Source organism: Neodiprion lecontei, chromosome 1, assembly GCF_021901455.1.
Source record: "Neodiprion lecontei isolate iyNeoLeco1 chromosome 1, iyNeoLeco1.1, whole genome shotgun sequence".
Classification (NCBI taxonomy): Eukaryota; Metazoa; Arthropoda; class Insecta; order Hymenoptera; family Diprionidae; genus Neodiprion; species Neodiprion lecontei.
Genome location: NC_060260.1, coordinates 9098451 through 9125997, shown reverse-complemented (window position 1 = coordinate 9125997; position 27547 = coordinate 9098451). Strand labels below are relative to the sequence as shown.

Sequence of the window (27547 nt, the reverse complement as noted above, 5' to 3'; positions counted from 1 at the left end):
GCTGAGGATATACATTATAAGATCTCTTTGATGTCCACCGAGACTTAATTGCCTTGATTCGGGACGCGTTTAAGGATGGCACGTGGCCTGTTGGAGCTTAACTTCAACCTTCGGTCTCGTTTCAGGCCGGCTGAGTCGTTAAGAGGCTGTTTTGCCCGATAGCAGAGGAGCATAATAGCCCGTTTGTAGCTCATGCTGCATATTCCGTTGCTATGATATTTATTCGAGCCAGACGCAAACTATGTCAACCGTTAAAGTTGTTCCTCCTTCGCGCGGTTCGAAAGGATTTATATCAGGCATCCGGATATGATGTACTAAAATGTTATATTTCCACTGTATCACGAATAATTTTAGCAGCTACGTCGCACTAGAAAATAACAATTATTCACAATTTTCTTTCTTATTTGCCACGTAGATTCGTTAGGAGTTTTTCGTGTTGATACTTTGGTCGTTAAATAAAATTATTTAACGAGAATATAAAAAAATAGATATTAAAGCCAAAACTAACTCCACAGCAATTTTTTGGACATCATTTTTAAGAAACGTGATATGTAAATAGTTTGACATTGATTTTAGAAAGAAGTTTGGACAATCAAGGTTGTACAAAGCTACGAAGTTTGAAAAATTTGGAATTAAAATTCACTGTTTTGCAATTTTATACTAAAAAGTTTGAAAAAGCAAGCTTCGAATACACGAGTATATAATGATTAACTTTATTACGATTTATCGAATTACCAACAATCTCAAAGTTGCAAAATAACGATTTTTCTTAAAAACTTGTAAAATCAATCCGCATAAGAAGTTCGAAGCATCGTGACGGGCTTGTTTTCGAAAAACGTCCGAATTAGTGAATCGTTATCAACGCCGGTAGAATTTCGAGATAAACAAAAATGGAAAAGTTTTTCGCCTGCGCCAAACTATCGATTGCGGTATATTTCGATACGTTTGGTAATCGGGTTGAAGGGAAGGGAGAGAGGATTGAAAATGGTATAAATCGTTGAATAACACCTACCGATCGTGAGAATTGGTTATCTCTAGTGGTATGTATTTACTCTCCGTCTGGACCGCTGCATCAGACACCCGTGGAGTGTCAAAGAGGGTTTCAGAGTAAATCCAGCGCCTTGCAGAAGGGCGACGAGAAGGACATTAGTGGCTCTGGCTTCTCGACGAGTGGCGTGCCTTCGCTTGTGTGTGTATTTCAAGCACGCATTATGCACGCTTCGTTAAAAAGGGACTCCGAATACCGTCGAGCTAAATTGTGACTACTTATTAGTTTTACCCTGCACTCGTTCTTTCTCATGGGAAACAGAATTGAAAGTGTGAAACTCTCTGATTTTGACGCTGATGTAGATGCTAACGATAATGCTAATCGTCCGATATAATGGAATTATCTTGTGCCACGCGTAAAATTATTAAAATAATTGCCATCGAGATCGAGCCTGAACACTTGTCCAAACAAATAGAATTTAAATTTAAGAAAGTATTGTGAAAACAGGTTAAAAGTCAATTTTAATAAAAATATCGACGCTTTTCAGTAGACAAGAAAGGCCGATTCTCATTACAGATTCCCTTACCGACGATTACCGACATTTACCGACACTTAGTTGTTTTCAGAACCAGCCCTCTTTTTTTATCTACTCTTTTCCCTTGTAGGTAGGTATTCAAGTTGCCGGAATATTTACAGTTTCAGGGGGGCGATTTTTATAGTTTAAGTTACAGGGACTTTTTACCACCCTCAAGGAGTTTCAGGGGTGAACTCTGAACTTTCATCGTCCTTCACGCATCGGTGGGTATCACTACTGGAGCAAAGAACGGCTGGCCGCATGGAGAGGAGTGGAAAAGGAGGAAATAAACGAAGCAACGTGTTACGGGCCATCTTAATTTCTTACGAAAACTTTTCCACTAAGGTAACCGCGCCGAGGGGCGGAGGGGGGAAACTTTTATATTGCTAGTGAAGTATACCGTTCGATAAAGTATATGCGGTGAAAAGAAAAATAAAAGTGAAAAACAGAGAATAGAGAGAGAGAGAGAGAGAGAGTGAGAAAGAGTGGCAAGGAAAAGGAGGAAAAATGGAAACACCCTGCGTGACATCTGAAATTGATTTCTTCAATATTATCAACCTCAATTTAATTAGAGATCAATAAATTTGAGTGATTAGCATTATTTAAGATTAATTAAAACTTGATCAAGGTTATTCACGAGTCAAATGTCGCGTAAACTCAACGAAGCTTACGTCAAGTCACAATTAACAGTAATTTCAAGTCAACTCGAGTCACCCGAAGTCAAATAAATCGCATTGAAAATTCCAGTCAAGTAATTATTCGCAATTATTTCAACTCACAGATATTATACGAATTGAAATTGTTTCAAGCGATTTAAAGTAATGGAAATATTATGCTCAGTTGCGTGAATTGTTTCTTGCAAAGTCGAGGCATGGGTCAATTCAAGCTCGTTGTACTTGTGACTTCCAAGTTATATGAATCCAAGAACTTCTCAAGCCGCTTGGACCAACTTTAAGTACCTACATGTTTAGCGTGTAACCGTGATCGAGTAATCTAAAATCTTGCAATCAACACGTAAAATATATAATGCATTCCCGCAAGTTCTAAATTCTTTTTCGTTTCTTCTTTGCTTTGTTAGTCCAATTAAAAGCAGTCTTGTTTTTCTTCTTGAAAATATCGGGTAACGGTTCAGCGTTCCGTGAGATCAGTTTCAAGCCCTTCGGGGCGTATCCAGAGACGGAAATAAGGAACACAGAGGCACGTAGCTTGAGGCGAAGTCCTTTTCTGGTAGAATTCACCGCGTTCCGGTGCAAAGAGATGCGAATACAACAAGTGCGTTGCGGAGTTTCGCGGTGGCGGCGGCTTTGAAGTGGCTGTTTCAACGGGAACAAGATCGGGAAGGAAGTGGCGAGATCGGGGATACCGGCTCCCCTTTATTCTCTGGATTAAAAAATTCGCAACCGCGAACCGCGTTCGCTTCGCGAGCAATGAATGTTTAATGTATCGTGATAATCGTGGTCCGAAGAAAACTCGAAAGATCCTTGATACTTTTGTCCCTTCCCTCTCACCCACTTCTCTTTACCTGACTTACCGAATCAATTTCGTCCTTTTCGCGGGTTTTCTTCCTTCCCTCCCACGATTTTATCCACCTATCAGACGACTTGCTGATATCCTCAAAAAAGTGATTGTTAATCATCGATCGAAGGGTGTATCGGTCCGGCGAAAAAACTGATGGAACTAATCCCAAGGAAATGAGACGAGAGGAATTCGCGGCTTATTCTTGTTCAGTCGTAAAACTGCACTGCCGTGAGCAGTGGAAATGATATCCAGAACGCTCTGCAAACCGTTCCACGTGATGCAAGACGCGGCGAGATCTTAAGGAGAGCCGGTTCACTCGAAGCATCTGTTTTTCGTTTTATTCTTTCCATCCTCTTTTATCACCAGGATTTTGTTACGCACGGCTGCGAGTTCTGTGACTCGAATTCCGTAAATACGTAAAACGCGAAAAAATAAGAGAATTAAGAGTAAGAAACGCGTGCAGGCGCAACACTTTATCATCAGTGTGAATGAAAATCCGCTTGATCGTAAGAGGATCGTGGATTAAAAATGGCCGTCTTAATTGGAGATAAAAAGAGTCGCGAATAATCCAATTAGGCAAATGTTCAAGATTTAAAACAGACGGCGCTGCAGGACATTCGGCGTTAGAAACTCGGCTCTACTTTGCTTGCCTTCCGACACTTGTGACTTGATAGAAAATATGCTCTCTGTTAAGAAGGTTGGATAGCAAAAAAACCATACTTTTTACTCACTTCACATTACGAGATGGCCGTGCATCGAGTATTTGAAGAATTATTATTTTCGTAATCCAGGTAAGATCTCTTTAAAATGCAAAGACAGAAAATACGTGAGATTTGAAGAAAAGCTACGGTACTTAAATCACTTAAAAATTGTTAAAAATCTAGTAGATTACTTCTACTTGACTCTAAGATATCTCATTTTATTCAGAAGCCTAGAAAATAATTTTTTTTTTTTTTTAGTCATCGATTCGATATTACCATTACAATATTGAAGATACCAATATGACAAGAAAAACTGTTGTACTAAATTTTCAGAAAACAATATTCCGACTATAAAAACTGCTAAGGTAAAGTGAAATCGAGCAAATCCACTAAATTTGTCGTAATTTTGAAGCAATTACAAACGCAGCATCGACATCCAAGCTTTTCTTCACAATTCCATTAATTATATTTTCTTATTTTAAAATAGGTTAAAATAGCTCTACGATCATAATAATTTGATAAAAATACACCCTGCAAGGCTGAGAAGCAAATAAAACGTATCGATTTCCGGGCAACGAGCTTCCGCCTGAGTTTGGATTTTAAATCATCCCTGGGCGAGCAGCAGAGCTGCACTTCGGGCACCGGGGGTGTCGTAATAAACAGAGGTAGGTAAGTAAAGTAACGAAGTCCAAACTCCAAAGTGCATAAGCCCGCGGCATCTTCCAGCAGCGGCAGATCCCAACAGCGTGAGTAGGTTTTGGTGGTGTGTGTGTGTGTGTGTGAGAGAGATGCACACCAGCCACGCAACACATACGCACGCATACAGAAACAGGTAAGTAACCGTTTCGTTTCGTTCCGTTGGTCTATGCTCCATCCTTAATTATTACGAATGGCCAGGGTTCCGTGTGCTGATTAAACTCCCGTGTCGTAAATCTCACTTTCCAGTAGTAGCTGCCGGGGCTGCTCTTTCCTTCGTTACCACTTTTAACACACCACTTTTTTCCGCTCCGTTCTCCCCCTCATTTTATCCTCGTTTTCACCCCCGAATCCGCCCCTCACTTTTTATATAGAAAATAGGAAGAATTCAAGCTTCCCTTCGCACGATCGGATCGAATGTAATTCTCCGACGTCGAAGTTACGGCGAGACGCGAATCTGCATTGGATAAAATTCGGAAATCATCTTTTACCCCCTATTTTTTATCCCTAGCCTTGCGGGATATGAAAAAAAGGCCTTTTCGACTCTAAGAGGCTAAAATCACTTATTGCGAACTTTTCTGATTTTAGATACGATTTTGCTATGATTCGTTGACGGGTTTAACGACAAGATTTCGTCTCATTTTGCGACATCGAATTTTTTTTATCTCACGTATAAAGATTTTGTGAATATTCGGTGATCGAAACGGATTTCTGAAGAATAATCAAAACATTTCATCCGATTCGAAAGGATCTCCACTTAATTTGAAGTTACAAAATTTCACAAAATCTCACCTTCTTCAAATTCTCAAATATTTCAAAAGATTTGATACGACTTGATGATGTTTCAAGAAATTTGAAGCTTCTTTAAATATGCTTGAAGAATTTGTGAAGAATACATAAAATTTCGAATGACTTGTAAAGTGTGAATGATTTAAAAAAATGTTGCCGAATAGTGCACACTCAATTTCAACGGTAATCAACTGCTTTGCGGTTCGGACTAAACAGAGTAATGCGTCATTATTACAATTCTAAAATTGTCGAGTTTCGATGTCGCGATAATTGAAGATAAATAGTCGCCTAATGATCACGCGGTGTGTTGACATTGAATCCAAACAAGAGAAAGAATGACGAGAAACGGGAAGCGAGCTGTCGATAACTAAATAAAGATAATTAAACCTCCGGCCAATCTAATTCCACAACAAATTTTACGCGTTTAGATTTTTCCGCCCTCGATTTGATAATCGGTAACCGATGATCGTTAGGCAGGGTTTTGCATCGATTGCCACGGGCGTTATACATCCTGTAACTGTAAATTGGAAATGTCGACGTACAACAGAATGTGTATCCACTCTCGTACGTAATTGACGGTCAATTCGTGATTCGTATCGCGCGGATCATCCCGGTCTCGTATAAATTATCATTCGATGAATAGAAGCGAGGTCGAGTTATGCAAGGCAGACGAAGCGGAAACACAAAGCGACGTATGCCACTGACTGACGGTCGATGCAGCAAAACGTGCAAAGACTAATAACGATCATTGGCCTAGGATTAATTGTGAGCTCGAAATTTCCGCGGACTCTCTGATAAATTCGTCAGCTTCCTCGATCAAAGGTTCCTGGGAGCAAAAATTTACGAATCATAGGATAAAAATCGTCAAGTGGGAAGTTTCATGTGGGCGAAAAAATTCCAGTTTTTTATACGTCTGTGAGAAATACTTGAATATTTTTCAAATAATTGAGTTAAATTTTTTCACCGTCTTTCGGATCGCAAATTTTTTCAACCTGTTGAATCTGTTTCAACTTTACTTGAAACTGGTGTAAATAAAACTGAGTAGCAAATTATTTTTCATCAAACTACGGAGATACATTTTTTTTCTCTTTTTAATCCATTGAACTTTTCTACATTCCAAGGAAAGAATGCGAGTTGATTCACGGTTTTCGATTTCCTAATGTCACGGGCTAACGAAGCCGTTTTATAAGATCCATTTTACTCTCCGAGTATAATAATAAAACCGTATTAAACGATACGTCAAAAAGGCCAAGGTATAAATTGCTCACTTCGGATGATAAGTGTACGAAATTAAATCGACTCGAGGAAATTGCTGGCACGATATTAACACTTCATCTTGTGTCTCGCAGCCAATGCCGATAGAGGGAATATCCTTGCAGGCGAAAATGTAAGATTCGTACGGTTTAATACATCTTCGGGGGAAAAAAAAAGTTACCAACTGTTTCGACGTCGATTCGTGCCGAGAAACTTAATTTCCGCATCCGGAAAAGCTTGGAGAAAATCCCAGACAATTAATCGTTCTTCGGATGAAAAGATGCGAAAAAATGCTCTTTGAAGTCTCGAAAAGTTTTTAACGAAATTTTTATTTCCACACCCTGTAACTAAAAATCGCCGTAGTGTAAAAACGAGAAATTTTCGATCGTGAGTCAGGATAAATTATGAAGTCTGAAGAGTGAATAATCATCCTGCTGAAAATAATCGGAAAACTTTTTACCCCTGCATTACGTCTGTATTCAAATAAGATGTCTACGAGTAATTACCTTGAATTCCATTTCAACGAACTGAGATTAAAACGGATGAACATCCAAGGATGAAAATTCGAATGATAAAACTTAGCTGCTGCACTCTTCGAATTCCGGCGTGAAAACTAATCGATGATTATCCGTAAATCCATTCTTCCATTCAACCGAACAAATCTAAGGAATCAGAACGTTTTAGCGCTGCGTTCTGCGTTTTGTTTTTTTTTTTTTTTATTGCGCTGGAAACTGAAGTGCTTATTTCATGGGATATTGATCGATTCCAACAGAATTCAATGCAGCCTCATCTGTTGACATTTTTTATCATAACCGAAAGGTTTACGATTCTAGTTAGAAAATAAAAATCAGGCGTCTAGCTGTAACCAGAAAATCCAAAATATGTTATTATTCTTTTCGATTACAATTGCTCGCATTAATTTTTTTATTTTGTAAAACTCGGTGTTGCGAGTTAGACAGTAATTATATATAATACGGTTAATTTCTCTATAAGATTTTTTTCTAACTCCAAAAATATTCGTACGATTAATTATAACGATATCCATTTTTCTCAAATTTCCAGCAATTGTAAGTACGTATAAAACCAAAATTGTTTCTCATTGTCACGGTGACAAATCCTGCAGCTCGGTGACGATAATCTTGAAAATACTTGGCAAAATTTTTACAAGGCATTCGCAAGGAAGATCAACATTCATCCGTACAGTATGGGAGAAAAGGAGAGTCAGGGAAATAAGGACTAAAAGAAAATAAGACGGATCTCCTCGTCCTTTGCCAGAGATCATTACTCATCGGTTACTGGATACTCAAAGTGGTCCAGTGACCGCGTCGAGTCGACGGTTTTTACTTTTTTATTTTCTATTCTTCTTCTTCTTCTTCTACTTCCTCTTTCTCTCTCTCACTCGGACCTTTTCTCTTCCGATAGCAGAAGTTCCTTCACGGCAACATCTGATTGAGTTATAGTGAAACGCGGCGTGATTAATGGTCGTCGATGTGGCTTTGCCGAAGGGGCGAAGCCGCAGCCCGTGTCGTTTCTGGTGCATCAATGCCGATCCCGGCCTCGTTACTTATTACCGTCATTCCTCCTCTATCAAACAGCCCGAAACCAAGCCGGGTTCTCTTATTAATGAACGATCACCCTCGTCCGGCGAAACAAAAACTGGGGAATCGGTTCACGGATTATGGATACAATTTTACATCGCGCTGTTGGATCGTCGATCGTCTCATCGAACGGAATTAGACCGAATTTAACGACCCTCTCTAATCTCATCAAGTTCTTCTTTTCTCTTCTCTTCCTTGTCTTTTTACACTTTCGTTTGGCCGACGTATCGAATATATTAACCGCCAGACGATTTGTTGAAGCGGTATCGTTTAATCGTTGGCCATTTATCCAAAGGCGGATCTTAATTAGCTCCTCTCTAATTGAGCGATCATGAGATTCGGAGCAACGACTAATCTTGCCTTTCATACTCGGATTAGAAACCTCGTGCATTTTAATTCTTCTTTCCGTCATCTTATTCGAGGAAATTTCAGCCGGAACTTATATTAATAGTTTTAGCATGTAAAAATTTGCCACGTTTTATATCTTTCAATTTCTCCGGCGCGGCGTCTCGAAATTCCGATGATTTTCAGGGTTTCTGGTTTTCCATTTTTCTATTTGCCTTTTTCAGAAATCATGCAGATTTTTCTTGAAAATGTTTCTCAGGAATTTTTTCGTGCATCAAATTTTCGCATTAAAGAAGAAGAAAAACGAATACGAGTGTCAACGGTATCGAAAAACTAGGTGAAGAGGTGCACTGGGTGAAATTTTTAGTTCCGGTTACCGCTCAGTCCTTAACGATTTTCATTTTCTACCACGATCGAAAAATATACTTCTAGGTACAAAATGAAAATTAGTTTTCTAGCTGTTGCCAGAAATTCTAGTATCTGTTACTATTCTTTCTCATTACGATCATTGTTACTATATTTTCTCGCAACTGTTGCGAAAATTAAATGCTTGTGCAACAATAAATTGATGTCAAAGTCTTCTTTAACTAAAAAAGTAGAGTAAACCTCACAAACTGATTTTGCGTTGCATTTACCAAAAAAGGATCGACAATAGCGCGAAATGGTTACGCGTATCTCGTTTTTCGTAATTTTAACCATATTCAAACAGTTTTTTTAACGATACGCGTTTTACTGAATTTTTTTAGTCATTATAACAAATGAAATTTTTCTCATTGGGATCCAGGAAACAATTCACACCTCGGGATCGTATGAGTTTCACCTGATTTTTACGCGAATACATACAATATGCGTGTATGTAGCATGTGAACATATATTTGTGAGTTTTGAGTGAGCAGCCGATGAAATATCGGGGTCACAAGGGTAGCTATACGGTAGTTACGAGAATATTTGCACCGAAGGTAGGTAGTCGATTTTCTAGTCTAGAGGGATGCGAGAATCCAGCTGACAAGTATTCCACGGGTACAAGATTTTTCGTAAATATTTGACCTAGGCGTGTGTATTTTTTCTCTTTTTCTCCTTTTCTTTTCATTTATAGGGTTACACGTGTTTCGTGCATAAAAAAAAAAACCTTCGCCCTTATACCGTTCCCAGAATTTTTCACACCCTTTTTCTCCGCTCCACTTTCTCCAAATTATGATACATCGGGCACGCGATCCCTTAAAAAATGCCTAAATTTTTACCTCGGATCGACCTTTCAGCTCGGTTCAAATTTGTTTGGATGAGAGAAAAAACGAAAAAAAAAAAAAAATTTTTTAAAAATCTCACGCCAAATATAAAAAATGTTTTTTAGAAATTTCTATAAGATCGTTGCTGGAAAACTCGAATAACATTTCTGCAGTGATATTATATTACACGTTACCCGCGGTTAAAATTTACAATCATTCTCCATTTGACTATCAAAAGTGTTTGATAAGTGATGAGAAAATATTTTGTGGTATACAGTGTAGCATGGAAAATTTTCAGCCGAAACTTTTAATAATTAACAAAGTTTGATAGAATAATTTCTTCCCTCGGATTCTCATCGCAAACTTTTTCCGCACGCCGATGAATAGGAAAAAATGATAAAAGTGGATGAGATTCTGGTTCGCGTTCACCTTTCGCAGAATTAGCTGAGCTTTCACGCGGGATTTCGTCTCCTTGACAATGGCGGTAGATAATTCCTTGGAGAGTATTAGGCGCAAGGTCAAACCGTCACTTTGTTAGTGAACTCGGTGTGAAATCGAGGGGCTCGTCGGAAGCTATCGAGGGTAACAAACGTCGCTTCATTAAGGAATCGAGATTGTTGTTGCGTCGACGTTAAATGCATGCATAAATCCGAGGCTCCGTGCAAAATCCGACCGACTGCAGAGCGAAAGTGGCCGGTATTCGAGGCGGGTCGAAAGGTTTTATCGCCGATGCATCGCGGCTCGGCTGGCAACTGCCCGAAGTGCTTTTACTCTTTCAGTATCTATTCTGTAAAATATTTTCCGGGATCTCGCGCATTCTCGTTCATCCTTTTGATCCACCCTCCGGGCTCCGATAACTCCGGATTCTTTTCCGTCGCTTCTTTTCGCACCTCGGATACGTTCCGAACCCGGATTTGATTTCTTATCGGTACAGTGATTTTTGCTATACGCTTGTGGGGAAAAGTGTTTGCGAAAATAGCCGCAACGATAGCGATAAGTTGGGAAATAAGCTTTTATATTGGGTAAAATTTCTTTCACTACACTGAGTTGAACACTTTTCAATTCAACTATGTATACATGCTATCCTGAAATTATGTTGATACGAACTGGAGTCAAGTAATTTTTGGGTAACTAAATCACAAGCGGTTGAAGTTATCGGTAAATTAAAACGAGTTTTAGAGGGTCTGAATTTTTTTGATGGTCTTGAAAATTAGGTTTTTTAATATTAGCTCTGATTTTTAATGGAAACGGAAAATCCTGTTTTTATGCTGTAGAAAAATGTTTTCAAGCAAAAACGACTGTCTTAAAAATTTTTAATACCGATTTATTTACAAGACGTAAATTCACACACTGAGAGGAATTTTTAGTTCCGGGTACCGCTCAGTCCTAAACTATTTTCATTTCTTACCACAATCGAAAAATATAGTTGTAAGTACAAAATGAAAATTAGTTTTCTAGCTGTTACCGGAAAGTCTAGTATCCGTTACTATTCTTTTTCTCTACGATCACTGTTACTATATTTTCTTGTAATTGTTGCGAAAATTTAATGCTTGTGCAACGATAAATTGACGTTAAATCCTTATTTAACTAAAAAAGTAGAGTAACCCTCACAAACTGATTTTGCGTTGCAATTACCAAAAAAGGATCAACAATAGCATAAAATGATTACGCGTACCTCGTTTTTCGTAATCCCAACAATATTCAAACAGTTTTTTTTAAAGACACCTGTTTTACTGAATTTTTCTAGTTACTAGAACAAATGAAATTTTTCTCAGTGTACCATTGTTATAGGCGTTGAAATTCTAGGTGGATGGAAAGCGTTATAGATCCTATGAAAAGAGTGAATTTATGCAACGGACCGAGAAACATTTTCGATCTTTCACTTTAAAGATTTAGGGCTTGATTCGGATCACTTTCACACTTTCGTTTAGGATCTACATAGAATATCCATAAACTGGTGGTAAAAGTTGCGATACTTCGCCGTGATTTACGGCCAAAATACCCCGGCTTCTTTGGGGTTCATGAAGTTTGCCGCGCGGCACGCGAAGCGTCGTAACTTTTCGGAGCCCCTTGTACCTATTCTCTTCTTCTCTCTCTCTCTCTCTCTCTCTCTCGTTCCCTCTATTTTTCCTCCCCCGTATTCCTTCTTTTTCGTTCCTTCTCCCCCGCGCAAGAAAATTAAAGCCGAGTTCCTTCCTCCAGGGGCTTTTACTGGATGGGAAAGCGATATTAGCTTGTTTTGTCAAAAATATGTTCTCGTCACCGGTTTGTACCTCAGGCTAAATATTTCAAAGGCATAGGAGATGAAAAGGAAATGAAAAACTTGAAATGAAAATCTTTCCTCTTACTAGAAGAATAATTTGACCGAGACAACTTCGTGCATGTTTTAGCAACAAAAAAAAAAAAAAAAATTCAACTGGAATCGCAGCATTCGCAGAATTAATAAACGTTACGATTATGAAACGATAAGTTCCAAACGGTTTTCAGTTAAACCTGAGTGTAATGAAACAGAAACAAAAGTTGCGGAAGTGGAAAAAACAGCATTTCGACTGTGCGATACGAAACAAATCTGTGAAATTTCGAATAACACGAGCAATGATACAAACAATTTGAGAAAAAGTTTATCAATTAGAAAGGTAAAAATTATTACACTCCGGTAAGTTAAATCCGATTCTAATCTCTTGTTCGCTGAGCAAACCCCTACCGCAAATTGTGTAGAAAAGATTTTAAAAAATTGTAAATTATAGCATAGTTGTAATGTGAAAATATAATTTTTTGTTCTTGTAGACTTTTTCCAGTTTCCTAAATAAATCAGATTATGCCGTACACCATCAATCTACCGATGTCTCGTTAATATTCTCCCCGACCTTATCACATCGTTAACAAAAAAGTCAATCAAAAGATCATAAAACCTTCAGATGTGATCAATTTAAGCGGGAAAAGAATCCTTGACAAGATTAATAATCCAAAATCGATGTAACAGTTCAATAATATTGAACATCCTAATTAATACAAAACCTTATCTCATATCATTGTTATATCTCAGCTTGTTTCACTGTATAAGTATATTTTCCGTTTGAATTTTATTTAACAGTAACGATATTGTTTGAATCAAGTTCAAGTAAAATTACCGAAGATTATGAAACGTTTTTTTTCCCCCCTGACTTTAGATTATTTATATTATTTTTAAATTCTTGTGCTTTTATATGCACCCGGATAATTTCCTATAAGAATCAATGTAAAGTTATGGGAAATTAAATGCAAGCTAACTTCGGTATGGTTCAAATGTTACGTCCTCCAGACCTCGGATTTCTTTCCCACAGTTTTATAGTCACTTTACACTCTGCATCCTCTCCTTATCTTCACCTAGCCGCCTCGATTCCCGGACCGAGTCAGCAGGTCGATTTATAAACTGCATCAAAGTTTTTGCATGAATCAATTCTACTAATATCTCTCCAAGCCTTTCAATTCAAGCCTTTTTCCGAAGCTGACTCCATTCCATTGACCAGAGTTATAAAATTCAGTTACTTGATAATGAATAATAAACCACCTCTAAAATTTAAATCCAAATCCAAATAGAATAGTAACGGATACTAGACTTTCCGGTAACAGCTACAATACCAATTTTGCATTTTGTACTTAGAACTATATTTTTCGATTGTGGTAAAAAATGAAAATAGTTCAGGATTGAGCGGTAACCGGAACTAAAAATTTCTCTTCTCTGGTATAGCTGATTTTGAGTGAAACATAAATCAGAAAGAAGAAGAAGAAGAAGTAGAATAGAATAATAACAATAACCAACAAGAAGAACAACCGACGCCGGTACCGGACGGTAGAAAAGAAATAGAGTTGTCATCGAGGGTCAAGAGGACCCTCGGTTTTGTAATTACCTTAAATTACTCATCAAAGGAGGCCGCGGCGCAGCTTGAGCTTCGGCAAGAACAGAATCTTATACCAATTCTGCGCCTGTGTTGGGGCATTATGGAACTCGGGGGCTGGGGGATTATGGGGTAGGGGTTGGGCCCTGCGCCCGGGGCCCAAGTGCCCCCAACGACGAGGAGAAAGAGAGGGGGCGAAGAAACTCCAGGGTGATGTATGGCTAGAGATACCGCCGGCATGATATCCGAGCTGAGGATATATATTTATCTATCTGTTTCAAGAAAGAAGAAAAAAAAGTCCGAGCAACGTCCGTCTCGCGCGCCGCGAGTAATCGGTTCGTTTGATCCGAAGTCAATTATCGAAACGTATTTTCGGCCATCGATTATTTAATATATTAAGATACGTGAAATGATCATTTTATTCTGGTGCAGAAATTGCGAGTAACGTTGAAGTAACGGAACGTTGAAATGACTTTGAAGGTACATGGTTTCAAAAATGTGAGTACATTTTGCTTTTTTATATTTTACAGTGAATTTTATATAACCCTATACTTGTGAAATGTTGATTTTTTCGAAAAATGAATTGTTATATCGAAGCTTTCATATTTGCATTAATTCGAGCGGATTTCAATTTTTAAACTTTGAACGTGCATGTACCTGAATATTTCTTTACAGAATAAAGTAATCGTACCAATAAATTATTGAAAATCCAATGTCTCGTAGTTTTGATATATTTTCTGTTGGTTATCGTAGAAAAAATATCGAAGACAAAAAGAAACTGTTTTTATACCTGTGTGAATCTGAAAACGATCAAAAGATATTTCATGTTTTTCTAAAACTGAAATTAAAGTATTAATTGCGGTGCTGAAAAAGTTGATTCAATCTTTTGGATTTTTGTTTGTTTTGACTGGTATTTTTCTGTCCTTTGAAGAATTTTATCGTTTGACGAATTGGTTTGAGTGAAATAAAAAAAAAAAAAACGACGTTCATCAATCGATGTTCTGATTTCTTAGAGTAAACAAATTATACCTAAATATAGAATCGCCGATAAAAACCGTTTCAAGTTCCGATTTATTATTATTGCCCGGTATTCATCCACGTCGGAATGAGTTGTCGGAGCGAAATCAAGAGTATAACTTGCGGGTTGGCATGCATATTCATCAGCCAGTGAAAGCTGAGACTCGGAGGGAGACGGGGCATTTAAGATTTTGCATTATAGAGAGAATGTATCAGCACAAAGAGCGTGGCAACACCCCCTCCACCCCATCGCCCACCCAAAGTGGCTGTTACATCCGACCGACAATATAAGTTGGGTGAGATATTTCCATGAAACAAGATACTAAACGACGAGACCCGTACCTGAGTAAAAACCGAGGGAACGATTCATGTTCATTACGGGCTTAATCATACCATCAATAATCCAAAAGCTCCGGAAATTGGCTAGATTATATCGGCGTGGCACTCTGTGCGCCAAGAGAGAGAGAGAGAGAGAGAGAGAGAGAATTGCTGGTAAACGACGGTAATTTTATTTATTATGTAAACCATTGTCTTTCGCTTCGTGGATTGAGGGGGCTGGTCTTATACTTTTTGTTAATTTACTCACGGGATTGTTGCGCATCGACTGTTTATCGAATAGTTGTATTCGCGAGGGAGGAAAATCTTTTTCCAAAAACTAAAAATATAAAGTATACGGGAATTATAGATAGATGCTTTGAAATTATGAGAAATCTGTTAGATGCGTTTTATTTTACTACATACGATGACAGATTTAATTTAAAATACTATTTTACACAATTTGACTGGAAGGATTTGTTTTTTTTTTTTATCATACTGGCATCGTTAAGCCATATTTCAATTTACCATACCGTACAGATGTTGATTACGATGGAAAAATTACGATCTTAAATTGGTTACTAGAACGATAAACAAAAGTAAAAATTATTTAACATTCGACATTGGAAGCTTATTCGCGTTAATTTTTTTGTTCATCCTTCTCCCTCTTTTTTTATTTCATCTTCCATTTTTATCCGGGACCAGAAATCGGCCGATGAACTCTTCGGTTACGCATCGATGTATCTTTGTGCACCCAGACTCGATCTATGTCAAAAGAAGATTATATTCTTCACGGAGAGAGTAGCAAGCTGCATAAGGTTTGATCAATTTACTCGCGGCTTAAGAAGAAAGAGAATCGTGGATCTCAACGGCGGCCGTCGATTCTCGTCGGAATATATTTTATGCTAACGAAGACTCAGAGGCATGAATATTGATAGGGATTTGATCCATCAGGCCAAATTACCGCTTGTAAAACACCCGTGTTTAGCCACCGTTTAATTCAACCTGTCGCATTATAACCGCATTAATCTCTATCCTTGGCGTCTATTTTTAATTCATGTACCCACAATTTCTCCATTTCATTAATGTGGACTTGTGTAAGACTGTGTAGACAATGTTTCTTGTCCGATAAGTAAAAGAGAAGAGAGAGAGAGAGAAAAAAACGCAATTTCGTGTACTTCATTTGATTTCGTACAACTACAAGGTCCAATGGTGCAGAATTTCTCAAATCTATACGATGTTCGTTCAGAGAAAAGGATGGAAGAAAAAAAAAAAAAAAGAAAAAGAAAACACAATTGATGATGATCGCTGTTACTAAGAAAATAAAAAAGCTATTCAGACGAGCCGAGAGGAAAATCGTAGGGTTTTTAATACACTAAAAGCAGTAGAAATGGACCGACATTTCAGGCAAATCTCATTACTTGTAGTTATTGGACCCAATACGGGACCCAAATGGACTCTCACACAACTTTCATACTTTTTCTCTGATCTTTTCTTTGTATCGTTCTTTGTAGTCCTCTTCGTATAAGGCTCGATACATTAAAGGATGATTAAAAATAAATAGTAATAGATATAGCGATGGGAGAAAAAACAACGAAGCTCGGACAAGCGAAGATAAAACGAAGAAAATAAAATTGGAGGAAAAATGAAGAGGGAACAAGAACTCGATAGAAAAAAAAGAAAAGAAAAAAAAGTAAAACAAAACACTACGTGGAATTGTTTTTTGGCTCGTATTTTACTACTGCTGGTATAGTCGGTAAGTTTTTCCTCTCTTTCCAGAGACTGGCGCTTCGTCGTCTATTAATCGCTTTAAATTCCTCAACGACTCGGCGAGAATCGCCGTCCCACGAAAGATATTCTTTGTTTCCTTAAGTCCGACGGATAACGATTAATTTTTCAAAAACCTTTTTTCCTCGCGCTGTGTTCGAGTTTCGGCGTGGATAAATAGACCCTGAGGTAAAAAAGGAAATTGAACAGCTTTTCTGTGCTGAGCGAGAGAATTTGTCAAATGAAAAAAAAAAAAAAAACCAAATAAATGAACGTTATAATGGAATCATTTTCAATTCACCTTTTTCCTCTTTTATTTCAAGAACGTGATTTTGAACCCACCAAAAGAGAAATTTCTTTGATAACGATTACTACCCAGTCCTCTTGACAATTTCCATCTTTTATAATAACCAAAAAAAAATATCGTTCTAGAGACAAAATGGATATAAATTTTATAGCGTCAACCAGAGAATCCAGTATCCTTTACGATTATGGCAATTCATATTATATTCTTTCCAAAAATTGCGATAATCCGCTTTATTTAACAAAAAAAAAAGTAAAAAATAAAAGAAAAATTAGTGTACCAAACAAACAGATTCAACTTTACTCTGAGCAGAAAATCAACTGTCATACAGAACGACGTTCTCACGAGGTTTTGAAACTTGGTGCAGGAAGAAAACACGCGGCAGTCTGAGTGCAGAAGCTCGACTATAATTGGACTCCGTGAGAATTTGAACAGAAATTGCTGGCTGCAGTCTAATCCTGGGGGAAAGCTAGCGACGGGTGTCAGGAAGGACAGAAGACGAATTTCCCTGACGTTGAGGTGACGAGGTGATATCGCGTCCTGTCGACGCTCTTGAACCCGCATTTGTTCCCCAAGCTCAGGTCTTTGGGATCTCCCCCAACCTTCCCGAGATTACCCCCTATTACCGTATCCAGAATACTATCAAATCTTATCACACCTTTCTGCCAACCCCCATTTATAGCGTCCTACAACTTAACTTGACACATTTGCAGAATCTGTCTTCGCCTCGTGGCTGGATTTTATTTTTTACTCTGTACTATTTTTTAAATTCTGTGGAATAGACGGACGATATTGTCTTTGCCAACGCAGCAGGCATTTTTTAACTATGCAAGGTGAGACGCGAGATGACAGTTTATAAAACGAGTTTTGAATTTGAGAACTCTGGTAATTCCAGTTTTTGAAGAAATTTGTTGACGGATTGAAGAAAACTTGTGAACTACTAAATCCAATCGTTCCGTAATCTAGCCGATTTAGAAATTTGAAATCTCCGGAACAAAGGAGAACCCTTAAACGTTTACTAAAGCTCTAACGCACAAAGGGCAAAAAGTATATACAGAATGACAGCTTATTTACGGTCAAGTCAACGAACAAAACTTGTTTCCAAAATCGTGTGCTTCGAACATATCCAAGAAGGACCGCATCAGTTGTCGCCTCACTTTTTCCCCTCTTCCAGTACGTGAGAAATAGAATGTTGACGTGTGAAAACAAGAGAGACGGGAATACAAATAAAAACAGGAGAACGGAAGAAGACTCTTACCGAGAATACATCCAAGTACCACAACGTCACTAGAGACGTCTATTATCGATACATCCAGTCTGAGCTTTCCGTCGAGTAGCAGCCTGAGTAAACTCAGTGTCTCCACAGTGTCGAGCTTGACACGTTTCCACGCACCTTCTTACTCCCCCAGGGTTTCTACCCGTGAATCTCGACGGGGATTTGTCAGTGTCGAAGGAAACGTCTACACGGTAGTTTTCCAAATTTTAAACCAGCTGGAATCACGATGCGTAATAAAACACTTTGCAAAGTAGATGGGAGAGGCCAGTTCTGAATACAGATTCCCATACCGACATTTATCGACACTTAGCTGTGACCAGAACCTGTCTATTCTATCTATTATGCAAATATGCAATTTTACCGATTAAAAATGATGTATCTTAAACGTCAGTTTTCAAAATTCCGGTACTTAAGCAAACATCACTGCATCAGCATTAACCTCAGTTTCGATATAGTTCGAAAATTTCATCAAGTGTTGTATGTCGGTAAAATTTTTGGTGTAAACATTTCGCGGGAAAATCATTTAGTAACGATTCTGTGAGAAAATCAGTGCTTCGATAAACTGTTTATTTTATATACCTTCGCGAAAGTACCGTAAAAATTGTGAAATAACGAGTAATTGGATCTGCGTGACTATGAAGCTTGCGTTAGGTATAGCGGGAAGTTATACAGCAATTAGCGCGTAGAGAAATTCTTGATAAATCATCCACCTGCTGTCTAACGTATATCCGCACAGCTAGGGCATGAATGTAGTGGATGAAAATCGAGATGAGCTATCAGAACCGGAGACCGTTTCCCTTCCCAGCCCCTCCACTTCTTTCTCGCTCTCTCTCTCTCTCTCTCACTCTCTTGTCTTCGTCCTCGATCCATAAATTAATACAATATGGCTACTTAATTATAGGAAGGAAAGAGGATACACTAAATCTTCCCTTAGCTATATAACCCCCGGCATAAATTTAAGCCCCGTGCGCAAGGTTGTATGATGTGCACGTATTACATTCACCGATTTTAGTGTACCTTCCGAGTCGGTTCATCCAGCGTTGCACGGTGCCCCGTTATGCATAAAGGTATCGACGCACCGCATACGGACACCTACGGGGTGGTTGCAAAGTAATTCACGGGTAGCCGTCAAAAAAGAAAACGTACAACTCGAGAAGGTAGAAAAAAAAAAAAAAAATTAAGAACAAAATCGAGGTATTGAAAACTATTCATCAATCTATATGCATTTATTGAGCTGAAATTTGTTGAAAAAATTGGTAACGAAATGCTTTCTGCGATGCTAAAAGTAGAGTCTGCGTCGTCAAATTTTCACGTCGAAAATAATGATTCGAAGAGAAATAATTAAAATTAATACCAGATGTATCTCGTGTGTAGTAATTCTTTAATAATTCCGGGGATGACGAAAATTCATTTTCAAGTCGATACCATCCGATTAAATTCAATCGGTTACGAAGTTGATCAGAAAGAATAAAAAGAAAATAAATAAAAGAAAATCTGAGAAATTTAACATTAAAAATGTAATATGTCGGAAAAAACGTAAATCGATTTCAGTCAATTTTGACTCCATCTCTTTATATTTTACAATTTTAGTAACGTGATACTTGGATGCCCAAAAAATGTTTCTTCTTTAATTCCAACAACTAATAATAAGGGAAAAATTGAAGAAGGTAAAAAAGAAGTAGAAAGTGTACCGTGATTATTCTTTTCCCAAATTTCCTGCGAAATTGCATAATCCCTTTAAAAAATGGAGTCGCCACTTTCCGACCACCCTGTATCAACGGAGTGGCATGTATGGGTGAGTACGAGTATCCTGTGGTGGGTACGGGATATGGCAGCTATATTCAGAACGGTAACTCATACTCGGCTGGTTTCGTGGTGGAAACTATACGGGCAGACTGCCGTTGCCGCCGTTCCATGCCGCGCAGTTTGTAACAACGACGTCCCCTTTTTCACTCCGGAGTCCTGCAGGCGCACCCAGGAAGGCGGGAGGAACTCCCGGCGCACCCAGAAACACTCGAGTGGTACGGCTATTATAACTCTGGCTCGCATATGTTCCCCAAATTCACCCGCCACTTCAACCTTATTATTAGGTCTTACTCGCGGTGATAAAACCGTCGAGGAACGTCAATTTTTATGCGGAAGCACTAACCGCGAAACAGCGACTCAAAATTCAAAATTTGATTGTACGATTTTTCTCCATTTTTTTTTTGTCACTTTTTGTCAAATTTTCGATTCTCGATAATTTCAGATACGTTGAAATCATTATTTTTAGGTATTTACGAAAAAAGTCTGATTCTGAACCGTGAAAAATACGACTCATGATTTTCAACAAATCGAAACAAAATATTTCTTTGATTTCAGTATCGTCGTTTGTTTTTTCTATTCTTCTTCTTACGACCAATCGTCAAATTCGCGAATGTGTGTTGAATTTGTGGCTTCAAACTTGGCAATTTTAATAAACAAGAATTTTAACCCGTGTCAAAAGGTGACAATTTCCCGAACTTATTAGAAAGACGAGGGTGGACCTAAAGGGTGGAAAATAAAAATGGTAACACGTGGTAAGTAGAATACGTTGTAAGTAGGAAGCGGGCGAAGGGTTAAGCAGGCGGAAAGTGGTTGGCAGGGCGACTGTCGGTTTGACGTTGCATGCAGAGAAGGGGGTTTTAGTCGACGCGTGAAAGGTGGAAACTACTAGACTAGCCGGCGACGCCAGACGTCGCGACGCTAAACGACCGGTTCATGGGTGGGCAGGAAATGAGTTCTGAGTACCTTACAAATGACATAATATAACCTTTCTTGAACATTCCTTTTCACCTCCTTTTTACACCATTTTCTTCCTTTTTCCGCTACGGTCGTTCAAGCTTCTTTCTCTTATCGTCAAACAGAGAGGATTAGAAGAAGTAATTTTCGTCAATTTATTAATATTCACGAGCCTATAAAGACATGCTGCCCGTATCAGTTTACTTACTATTACGAATTAGAAAAGTGACATGTGAAGCTTGGCGATCGAAATCATTTGGAACGATCGTGTTCTCGACGTGTTACAAAGAGAGAAAAAAGAAAACCGTGTTCCGTAAAACGATTGGCACCGAAATTCCGTGGTACCTACTACTCCTAATTAAGTGAGATCCGAATGGTGTATTATAAGATGAACGCGCGAGGGCGTAATTTAATTGAGTGAAAGGGAAGAAATTGGTCTGGAAAATCTGTGCAAGAGAGAGGGAGAGGAGAAAGGGAGATACTTCAAAAGTAGAATGTTAATCGCGATCCTTTGTTCCTTTGAAAATTTCAAGAACGCGAATTAATTGAACGAATATGTGGATATAGAAAGTGTTCTTCCTCTTCGAGCACAATTGTAAGAGTGTCTGTAAGTGTGTTTACATTTTGGTAACTTACGCTTCTTGGTGCGAAGCTCGTAAGACAGTCAATGACCGTCTGATATTATAATATTGAAATGCGGATATGCATCATCAATATTAATATTAATCACGAGGTAATTTTCATTTTGTGAAACGTATATAATTTTTGAACTACTGGTAAATTCGAAAAATTAACGACGGAGCCAGGAATCGAACCTGGTATCTAGCGATGCTTTACCGGAGCCTTACTCCACTAGACCACCTAGCCGCCTTGACTCTGATGTCGTTAATTCCTCTCATTACCAGTAGTTCAAATTTGTTTTCTTGTGCTGTGATAGTATATGTGGATATAGAAAGTGTTCTTCCTCTTCGAGCACAATTGTAAGAGTGTCTGTAAGTGTGTTTACATTTTGGTAACTTACGCTTCTTGGTGCGAAGCTCGTAAGACAGTCAATGATCCGCATTTCAATATTATAATATCAGACGGTCATTGACTGTCTTACGAGCTTCGCACCAAGAAGCGTAAGTTACCAAAATGTAAACACACTTACAGACACTCTTACAATTGTGCTCGAAGAGGAAGAACACTTTCTATATCCACATATACTATCACAGCACAAGAAAACAAATTTGAACTACTGGTAATGAGAGGAATTAACGACATCAGAGTCAAGGCGGCTAGGTGGTCTAGTGGAGTAAGGCTCCGGTAAAGCATCGCTAGATACCAGGTTCGATTCCTGGCTCCGTCGTTAATTTTTCGAATTTACCAGTAGTTCAAAAATTATATACGTTTCACTAATTGAACGAATGTTGAGATTCTCAACTCTACGGAGTTATGCAGCTACCCGAGACAACTATGAAATTTGCATTTATACGTTACGAAATATATATATACGATATATGCGAGACGCCCATTATTTCCGGTATTCGTATCGAAAGTTCCTTTTTAGCCAGTAGCATGAAATTATTCGGAGAGTAGGTGCGTTAGGACAACTTGACGTCTCATTACGAACGTATTTTCGGATCCGACTGCTTTGAGAAATACGCTAATATGAAATGACGTCAAGGGCTTGACGGTTTCTCGCAAGGGAGTGAAATTAGTGTACGAAAAGTTGGTAAAGGCGTGGATGTCAAGGATGCTTTGAAACCCAAGCTGGTCCTTTATTTATACATGGCAGTATACTCGGCCCGGAATCTTTATCCGAGAAGATGCTTCTTCGAGATCCGACACCGTTACAACTGCGCGGCAGCGAAAGAGGGGAAATGAAAAGGTAAGAAGAAGAAGTAAAAAAAAAGTAAAAAAAAAATGGTATGATAAAATAGCGAAAAAGGTAAAAGAAAAAATATACGAAAGCTGAGACGAACAGATGACACATTCATATGTTGCATGATGTACGGTATCTACACTTTTACGTCTGTAGGTATAATACACGATGCTCGCTTCGAGTTTGCGGGCAACGTGCAGAGAATAAACCGAGCCATCCAAAAGGTTGACCGCAATTTCAATTTCTGTTGCATAATTTAATACCGCGGGTTATACATCCAGCCCTTCGTAGGGTAGAAATGTTATTTTCAGTTTTTATGCGAGGAAAGAAGAAACTGTCAGATTTGCGGCAGCATGAGAATGAAAGATTGAGACAATTCACTTTTCCATGGTTGAAGTTACAGAAATTGAGAATGAAAAATATTGGAGGTTGTTTGGCTAAAATTTTAGATTTCTTTATACAACAGGTAATTATTAATAAATCATGACGAAATGAAAATCATTGCATACGAATAATTTTCTCGACCTGACTAGGGACATTGATTGTTTATTATTATTTTTTTGTCAATCGACTGGAGAACAGAGAGAGAGAGAGAGAGAGATATGTAAAATGGGAAATAACGGAGACTCGACATCTATTAGACGGGACAAAAAGTCACGCGGAATAAAAACTTGAAGTATATCTATACGGAGTGAAGAAGAAGCAACCTAATAAGTAGCTGGTTATGAAAATATTTCAAGACATACGTACAACGCGGAGTTGATGCTTGGAACCACCCACGGTTCGGTCGGCCGCCTCTAACGAACTTCAGAAAAAGAAATATGAAGGAATAAAGAGGAGATATGCGCGTAGCTCGGCGTTAAGATCAAACACAACCGGTATGTGTATATGTGTATAATATACGAGAGGCTGAAAAATTGTTCTTTTCGGTACCGCGTAACGAATTTTTGGCTCAATCAATAATTCAAGGATTCCATAAGGAGATTAATGTAATATGAGAAAAAATTAACTAGGTATTATCAAAATATGTCTCTGAACAATACCGAAATTAAATATTTCAAAGAAATGTCTTCACGATTGTTTTATTCGCTTTAAAATGTTCCAATTTCCGGAACTGTGAATATTGAAAATTATCAAGGTTTTCTGAATTACATCTCGAAAATATTAAAAATCAATACTTTGCAATTATGCGTTCGAACTTTTTTTTTTTTCTTCGAATAACTGTTTCAAATGCGCTACGATTCTCGGAACTGAATAAATATTTCTTTTCAAAGATATTTTAGAGTCGAATTTTGCACTCTTTCGACAAACTTCGTCAGATAAAAAAATAAAAATAAAAATTCCACTCGAAGGATCAGCAATCCAACATTGAGTTCTTCCCTTTCAATTGTTTGTTAGCTTGAAAAAAGAAAGATTAAAGAAGTAATCACAGTTTTTTTTTTCCTCCCACCGACGAATCGTTCGTGCTTCGGACGTGTGAACGAGGCTTGTTATACTCGATCCTCGGCGAATGCTTGGCATAGTTGGAAGTGACCTTTGAACCCTCCTCGACAGATACAGCCGCGAAGGGAGGGTGGTAGGCAGTGAAGAGATGGAGGGAGGGACAAGAAGGCAGGCTTTCCCTTTCTACATGACAAATAGCAGCAACAGATGTATGCGTCAGGACTCATCAAGATTCCGGAACAAAGCTGTGAGTGACGTCGGGGCTTCTGGGGCGGCTGGCCAACGTCGAGTACGTACCTGACGTGCATTCCCCGCGGTTTTTCCGGAAAACAAAGGAGAGGAAAACCTCGAGGAGGAGGAGGAGGAGACCTTTTATAAGAAAAAATCGCCGACTCGTCGCTTCCGCCATTCGTCCAAATGAATCGAATAACAGAAGGATCGGAATATGAAGTTCCAACTACGCGAGACTCTCCAATTTCAGTAATACATGTACAGAAATTTGTCATTTTCTTAGGAAAATAAGCTCAAGCGAACCGTTTTCGCCGAAATGGTCGTAAGTGTCTTCACTCTGGCGTAACGCGAACGGTATAATAATATTTTGGAAATTCGACAGATTTTGTTAGTCTTCGTTCTTTCCGTCCCACCGAGCTGTCACCAAATTAGTAAAAAAAAACTGCGTCAAGGTCCTCGGTAAAGAAGAGGAGTAGATATTTTTTCGCGAGTGGTTTAAAAATTCAATTCCTCGTGGGAGACCTTACACGCTTTTTTCTCTTCTTCACGGTTGATGTGTTTGATGAATTTTTTAAAAGCTCAACTTTCTAAACTTTTACTTCTCGGCTCGTGACTAATGCAGGAGCTAAGATATTTCAGGTTTATTATCGATGCGTGGGGTGTTAAAAAATGCATCTACATCAAGCTTTCGCCTCTCACCCCCCCCCCCCCCCCCCCCCCCACCCTAGGTTTCTCTCGCGGGGATCCTGGCGTGATTAAAGTGGCTTTCCTCGCCGCTGTGCCGGAGTTTGGCGAGTGGCATTAGGAAGATATTGTCCACCGATGACGCTTGCCGACCTAAGCTTCTTTGTGAGAAGCAGGGAAAATGATACTGGGAGCTCGAAAGCATTGTTGGAAGCACAATGCTCCCTCCTCACATCGCGTCGTCCTGAATCCTAGAGTGGCGATCGCGCTTGTTGATCGCAAAAGCGATCGAACCACCGCCCTAAAAAATTTACCCTTATTAAACTCGTTTTCATCCGGACTACCGAAATACACGATCTAACAAATTATACCGAAGGATAATCTTCAGAAATCAACTTTCACGCACACCGATCGACTATTAAATCACTTCAACGATATCGTTTCACAATAATTACGACTATTCAGGTGTATAGATGAAATTTTTCCCGCTGTATTCATCCATGAGAATTCATGGGCAAAAAAATTAAAAAACCTTTTAGTTCAGAGTAATTATTACTGAAAAACTCACCATAGACAAGTTTTTGACCAGGCAAGACATATTAGATACGGATGACTCAGTTCTCAGATTATTTCCTTACCTGAAACATAAAGTAGAAAAAATTTGATTATACTTGTGGCCCCGAATATTCTATCTTGGATATGTTAATGTAGCGTAAAGAAGAAATTTGAAGAAATTATTCTGCCTGTAAATGTCATCGAACGTAAGATCAGCACAATAAAAATTGAAAATAAAAATTGGATTTTGGTGTTTTTATAAAAATGAAGAATTAATAAAGAAATTTTGCAAGAATAAATCTTTTTCTCTCCTTATCCGGACTCACTTCTTTCTTCCCTTTTTTCTTCGCTACATTTCCATCTTGTATTACGTTAATAAACGTCGTTGGAAAGTGTTGAGCGTTGCATATTGTGGGAAACCTGTAGTTCTGAAATAGTAAGATAATGCACGTAGGTATTCGAGGTTTTCAACCGGTTTGAATAAATTACACGACGGTAAATTGGTTCTTCTTCAACGTGGTTGAACCGCGGCAGCCACCGGAGGGCCATTTATGCAGTTAATACAGCCCACTCATCAACGTCCGCAAGTAGTTTCTTAGATTGCAGCTGATTATCCTTAATTGCTTATTCCATGCTCGATAATGTCAGTCGCTGCAGGTTTCAGAGTCCCGAGCAATTAACAATTTATTACCGGCGTTATCATGTCACGACTGATTTATTCAGAAGACACGATATCTAATCTCGGTACGCTGAATTTGACTTATCGTTCAGTCATAAAAGATCACCCAATTGACTCACGTCAAAGCTACGAGTAAATTACAATGAATTTGATAATAATTGCGCAGGAAATAGATCGCGTTATTATCCGGTTTTAAAAACGGCATTATACTCTCGGTAAATTGAATATCATGGAAATATAATTTCCGTAATAATTCATGTGAGCGTGGAATTGAAACGTTATATTAATTGCTCTCGTAAACTAAGCACCCGTCGTTCATTATCGGTTAAAGCTATTGCCGAGTATATCTATAGTGAAATAAATTTACCATTAATAGTTTTCGAGGTTCGCGGCGATAACTTTGGGCGGTAACATAATTTCGTACGACGTGTATTATATCCACGACGTAACGAGGGCTCGATTTACAGTGAAACTTTGCCGGCTCAACAACGCCGCTGATATCATTCAATTAGATTTTCCTAGAAATTATAGCGCGAGTGTTTCATTTCCATCAAGAATCGATATAATTCTCGGAGTTTAATAGAAATTATACGATTTGAGAGTTTCCAGGTTTGCGGAGGATGCTGCAGAGAGAGCGAGAGAGAGAGAAAAGCGTTTATTCAGAGAGTGAGAGAGAGAGAGAGAGAGAGAGAGAGAGATAGAGAGAGAAAGAGGCGAAAACGGAAAACGTTGGGGCGGTTTTTCAATTTGACGCAATTAGTCCGAGTCGGAGAGAAATAGAGAACTAAGTAAATAAAGCGGTTCCAGTTCTCGGATTGGAATCGACTTTCCTAAGTAAACGAATAAGCTCGCGGGTAGAAGAAGCAGAGGTGAGCCCCCGAAGTATTTTCTCACTTTGCCACGAAGTTGCGGCGTGCCTCGCCTCGAGGCAGGGAGGCCGAAGAAAGAAGGGTGAAAAAAGAAAATTTCTCTCTCACTCTCTCTCTCTTTCTTTCCGTCAATCTGAAAAATCGCCACCAGTTCTTGAGGGAAAGCGAGAAAGGAAGGGAACGGAAACAAAAATAGAGCCGTTTCCTGGGAAAAAA

At 38.6% G+C, this 27547-nt stretch overlaps 1 protein-coding gene across 9 annotated transcripts in view; it reads right to left on the bottom strand.

Annotated features, from left to right (window-relative positions):
• LOC107226295 (collagen alpha chain CG42342) overlaps window positions 1-27547 on the bottom strand; it is a 173495-nt gene that overhangs the window by 42786 nt on the left and 103162 nt on the right. The window lies entirely within an intron of this gene.